Source organism: Gnatocerus cornutus, chromosome 1, assembly GCF_029298725.1.
Source record: "Gnatocerus cornutus isolate USDA-ARS CGAHR chromosome 1, icGnaCorn1.1, whole genome shotgun sequence".
Taxonomy (NCBI): Eukaryota; Metazoa; Arthropoda; class Insecta; order Coleoptera; family Tenebrionidae; genus Gnatocerus; species Gnatocerus cornutus.
The window spans coordinates 35,998,053-36,004,052 of record NC_142233.1 but is presented as its reverse complement, the minus strand read 5'-3'; the positions used below and the strand labels follow the sequence as shown (position 1 = coordinate 36,004,052).

The 6,000-nt window shown below is 32.5% G+C and overlaps 1 protein-coding gene across 2 annotated transcripts in view; it reads left to right on the top strand.

The window, feature by feature from the left end:
- LOC148182152 (uncharacterized) overlaps nucleotides 1-6,000 on the top strand; it is a 97,571-nt gene continuing 91,571 nt past the window's right edge. For both annotated transcript variants that reach the window (XM_088050176.1, XM_088050175.1), the window contains exons 1-2: nucleotides 1-297; nucleotides 3,277-3,385. The gene's annotated coding sequence lies outside the window, so the exon portion shown is untranslated. The remainder of the gene's footprint in view (nucleotides 298-3,276; nucleotides 3,386-6,000) is intronic.

Here is a 6,000-nt window from a genome sequence, read left to right as displayed (position 1 = left end):
TGCGGGACAGCCTAAGAAGTCGGCGCGATTGCGTGGAACCGCAATAAAAATCATTCGCAAAGTTTGAGAAATTTTGGTAAACAACCCAATGTGAAGTCACTCTGGCCAGGGCGCCTTTTTTTCTTTTTTTTTCTTTATTGGCTGATTTTCCGGGCTGTTTTCACACCATGTGACTGTCGGACTTTTACTACGTTTTATTAGCGAGCGCTCTTAGTTTACGACGAGATTCTACACAGTGTTTGAGATAAAGAAGTGTTCCAGAAATGTTGAGAGAAAGTTCATCGTTGTTGAAACTGGGTAACAAACTTTTTGTGATTAGATAAAGTCCCCTTTTTTGTCCAGTCAGTTTCTTTTTGTTGCAATAATGTTTCTCTTTCTCGGACTGTTTGGAACATCTCCACATCTTTATATTACCACTTTTGAATGACCCACTCGTAGATTAGAAAAATGGGACAAAAAAGAGACTTTTCGCGCCGTAAATAAAACATTTTCAGAGAGATTTTATCATCTCGACGTACTTAAAATTCAAATAAGAGCGTCGAAATCAGGAAATTTGATTGTTGCCTTTGAAGATCTGCTTAGTTTCAGCCGCTGAGATGCAAAAGACGGCGGAGAAGCTTTTGTGTGTAATATTCTCGGCGTATTATAATAATTTTGGAAAAATTAGCGCTAATGAAAAGAGAGTTTGATAATGTCTGAGACCGTCAGAGATAACTGTTTCGAATGTTATAAATACTGTATGAGATATTAATGGTCTAGGCTGCACGGCTTTAGTCAATAATAATGCGCTGTGGAATAATACCCGGTAATTCATTACGTGTTTCAATGTATTGTGTGTATTCTGGGTATTTGTATTCACGTGAAATTTTGGATACGAATTGTAAGGAAGAATGAATGAAAAAAAGTATTGTAAAATTGATTGCGTGGGAGTTTCTTTCTGGGAAAGTTTTTAGAAATATTGTACTCCTTGTATAGTTAATCTTCTGGGATTCATTATTGCGTTTTAACATCAAATCTGGGAGTTATTCGTTCGCGAAACATAAAAGTTACTAAAGTTGGCGAAAAATAAACATCCTAGACGTGACAGTTGGCGAGAGTGGTAACTAAATGATGTTTCAAAACTCAATCTTGAAGAGAAGAAAAAAATGGTTTATGTTGCAATTTTTTTAAGTTTTTATCGTGTAATTCGTTCTTATTGGAAATGTTGCAATGGTGCTGTTGTGTGATTCAAGTTTTAGGGTACACAAATCGATCGTGTCGGTTAAAGAATGCAATTTGATTTTTTACTGAAAGTTTGAACCAACGAAAAATGACAATGTTAATTGAGAAAGAATTTGAGCTGATGCAAATTTGAATTTAACAAACTGAATTGATTTTTATCGAAAATTTGGGGAAATAAACGTTTTAAACTAAAATATGACGATTTGAAGCAATGAAAACAAAAATGACGACATAAAATTGTGTGTTTCGGTCATAAATTTGAAGTATCGAAGATTTCAGACAATAAGACGTGAAAATTCGGACTAATGCAATGAAATTTGTACCATTAAACTTTTTGCAATTTGTACAATCGAAGGTTTGAACCAATAAAAAATATCAACTTTAATTGAGAAATTCAGAATTTGAGTTAATGCGAATTTGAATTCAAAAAACTAAACTGACTTTAAACAAAAATTGGAAAAATAAACGTTTGAAACTGAAATATAAACATTTAAAGCAAAGAAAATGAAAATTGCGACATCAAAATTTACGTTTTGGCTGCAAATTTGAGATTGCAAAGATTTTAGACCGTAAAACATGAAAATTTGAACTGATGCAATGAAATTTATACCAATAAACTTTTTGGAATTCGGTTTGTACATTCAAAGGTTTGTACCAATAAAAAAATGACAATTTGAAGTGAGAAATTACGAATTTGAGGTTATGCGAATTTGAATTCGCAAATCTAAATCGACTTTCAGCGAAAATTTGGGGAAATGAACGTTTTAAACGGAAATATGAACATTTGAAACAATGAAAACGAAAATTTCGGCATAAAAATGAATATTTTGGATATAAATTTGAAGTTTCAAAGATTTCAGACTGTAAAACATGAAAATTCGGACTAATGCGATAAAATTTTCATGTCAAAATTTCAGCTATTTTTAGGTTAAAATTGCCAAATGTCAATTTCTGGTAGAAAGATAAAGGCAATTTTGTCATCTTAAAAGTTCTTTATCCAGATATCAACCTCAAATAAAGAAATAACTGTCAAAGTGGACAAATGAATTTTTTTAACACCCTGTAACTCGTTCATTTTTGGTGTCATAAACAAGACATTTTCGCCGTTTTTACCTTTGCTTGTCCATAAAAATTGTAGAGAAAAACAGTTGATTTTCCCAATTTTTTGAATATTTTAAATTGACAAAAAACACTTCTCTCAAATATTTCAAAATTGAATTAAAACTGTAAACTATAAATCAAACAAAACGAAAATTAAAATAAAAGTTTCCCTGAATGAATGTTGTATAAACATCCAAAATACACGACGATTAATATAATTTCGTGAACCGTCACAGCAAATTACATTACTGCCGCGTTTTCTATTAATTCCTCCTTTTTTAGACAAGTCTGTAATAGAATTCAAATTAATCGTCAAATCAACAACACAACTCTAAACGGAACGAAATGTGTACAATACTGTAAACTTTTCTGCATAGTTGCTTTTTCTTAAACGCACTCAATTTAAATAAAACACACCCAATTCAAACTATTCACGCTCGCTGATTCGTTTCAAAGAAACTCGCTTCTCTAATTCGAGCCAACTCTAGCATTTCACTTTAATTTTGGCAGCGATTTGATCGTTTTGTTGTGTTTTAACGGTTCACGAGATAAATTTGCGGCGAGGCGCATCAACGAAATTATTGTACAACGATAAATTGCAGCAAAAACTTGTGTGTAATTGAAACCGTTTCCCCGAATTCGACCTGCCACCGCCAATTCCCTCTTTAATTATTTCCATTTTGGAGTTGTATTAGAGCGTAATCTAAACTCATCCATAGACAATAACTCTGTTCTCAAGGGTTATTAAATTTCTCGCGTCCCTTCAGACCTGTCACATATTGGCCCTTGATGTCGGCGATCGATGGAACATGATGCATTGTAATGTCTGCACAAAGCGCGGGTTAATCCTGTTAGGATGACACCTGGAGGGTCCAGGAATCTGGACTAGACTGGAATTAAGTTCAGGGACGTCTTTACTACAGTTTTCTTAAGAATCGTTTTTTGGTTTCGCAGCGGTGATGGAGAGAGCTCTATAACGGAGGGGCTGAGAACCGCCCTCGCCCGACTGCGACAGAGATCAACTCCCCCCGGTAGCCAGACGTCCCCATTGCACCAATCTAATGTAAGTCAAAGCTTCTTTAATTTGTTTTTCTCTTTTTCGTGTATAAAAGGTGCCGCGACGTTGAATTTTAAATTATAAAACGTCGAGAATGTTCGGATTTATTGCGAGGGGAAAATATTCGAAATGTTTTGAATGGACAGCCTAGGAATAAAGAATGACTCTAATACCCAAAGTTTCCTAAAATTACAGGTACTTATAGTGGTTTCTAAGGGAAATGATACATTTTTGATAAAAGTGTCGTGCGATTGAAGGAAATCGATTCTAATAAGAGACTAGTCGTCTAGGTAATGAATAGTCAATAAATTTTGGACGGTGTTTGGAATGGAGCTGTGGAAAGTCATTGCAATAGTAGAATTGCTTTCTGATTCTAAATCCGAAGTCGGTTTGGTTCTAGCAGGTCAGGACTACGAGATATTGGTAAAATAAGTTTTTTTTGGGTGTCCCGCGTACACTTTTGTTTTTTTTTAAGAATCGCAGAATCACGCAACTCTATAATATATTACTGGAAAGGTATTAAATGAGTTTTTCTACGAACTAAACCAGTCGCCGAGAGAATTAGTTTTTGTCCAGACATTTGAGAGAATCTGACGAAAATTTCGAGAAACGAACAATTTTTAATTGTGATACGTTGTTATAAAGATTGAGATTCCTGCTTTTTAATGCGGTGTTGAAAAAGTTATTATCTCTTGCAATAGATTTTAGAAATTTTTATTTTCGAGACGGGTCAACAATTTCCAATATTTTGGATTCGGCCATATAATTTTCGTAGTTTCGAAGTTAGAGCAATGAAATTTGACAAAATTACTAATTTGGACTTATTAACTGTTTATCTGAAAGATCAAATTTTTTTAGCAACAGGGCCGAATTTTAGAAATTTTTATTTTCAATACGAGCTAAAATTTTCCAATATTTTGATTTGGCCCTGTAATTTTGGTAATTTTAATGTTAAAACTATAAAATTTGGAGAGCATACTATTGCTAACCTGTTGACTATCTGTACCAAATCTTAAATTTTTTAAACAACAGAGACGGATTTTAGAAATTTTTATTTTCAAAATAGGCCAAAAATTTCCAATATTTTGCTTTCAGCTCTGTAATTTTGATAGTTTCGATGTTAGACCAATAAAAAATGCCAATATTACTAGTTTTGACTTGTTAACTGTTTATCTTAAATTTTTTTTTTTCGCAACAGGAGCGAATTTTTTAAAAAATTTTATTTTTAAGACGGACCCATTTTTTTTTTAATTTTGCATTGGGCCCTGCAATTTTTATAGTTTTATTGTTTTAAGTTAATAAAATTTAGATAAGTCACTATCTTTAACTTGTTGACTATCTGTACGAAATCTTAATTTTTTTTATCGGCAGAAGCGGATTTTAGAAGTTTTTATTTTTAAGACGGGCCAAAAATTTCCAAAGTTTTTTATTCGGACCTGTAATTTTAGTAGTTTTAATCTCAACGTAATGAAATTTAGAGAACTTGTTATTTTTGAGTAGCTAATACTGAATCTCAAAATGTTTGAACGACAGGGACGAATTTTAGAAATTTTCGTTTAGAGAATGGACTAGAAATTTCCAATATTTTGCATTCAGCCCTGTAATTTTGGTAGTTTTGATGTTAGAGCAATGAAATTTGACAAGACCACTGGTTTTAAATTGTTAATTGTCTATACCAAAGACAACATTTTTTGAACAACAGGGACGGATTTTAGAAATGTTTATTTTCAAGACGGGCCAAAAATTTCCCGTATTTTTCATTCTGACTTGTAATTTTAGTAGTTTTAACGTTAGGTTATTAATTTGGGGAAGTTACTGTTTCTAACTTGCTGACTATTTGTACTAAATCTCAATTTTTTTGAACAACAGAGTCAGATTTTAATTTTTTTTATTTTTATCCGGGTCAGAAATTTTCAGTATTTTCCATACAGACCAGTAATTTTGGTAGTTTGAATGCCAATCTAACAAAATTTGAGAACTTGTTACTTTTGAGTGGCTTATTCACTGTTCTATTGCTCCAAATTTTTGAACAACTTTAAGTTTATATTTTTTTCGATTTTCTTAATACTCAATCAATCTTAATTAATTTATAGAAAGCTTTATTTCCTTTTAAAATTTCTAGATGTTCTTTGAATGTCATAATTTTTCTAGACTGTGCAAAAGTTTTATTGAATTGTCGAATTTTCTTTAATTTTTTTTTAATTTCCTCTAATTCTCTCTCGATTTTTCTATGATTACTTTTTATATTTTTCTTAGGTTGTTATGATAGCCAAATCTCGTGAAATGCGCTAGTCTTTCTTATAATTTTTAACAAATTCCCGACTTCAGATTCGGAATCAGGAGGTCATTTCGCTTTTGAAAAGACTTTCCTCTCCTCCAGTACAAAATTTGTCGACTAGTGATCACCATTTACCAAAAATCACTGTCAACATATCCAAAATAGCTCGTTTAGGCTCAAGGGCAATTTGGTGTTAATAACATCAAAGCAAAGCATCAAGAATGTGACACTGCCAAAATGACATTAACCACATGTTGGTATAGTGTCTCTCATTACATATTCCACCTGCTGTAAATTTACATCCTCTGCCCTTTCTGCATTGAGCGACATTTTTAGGACCGTC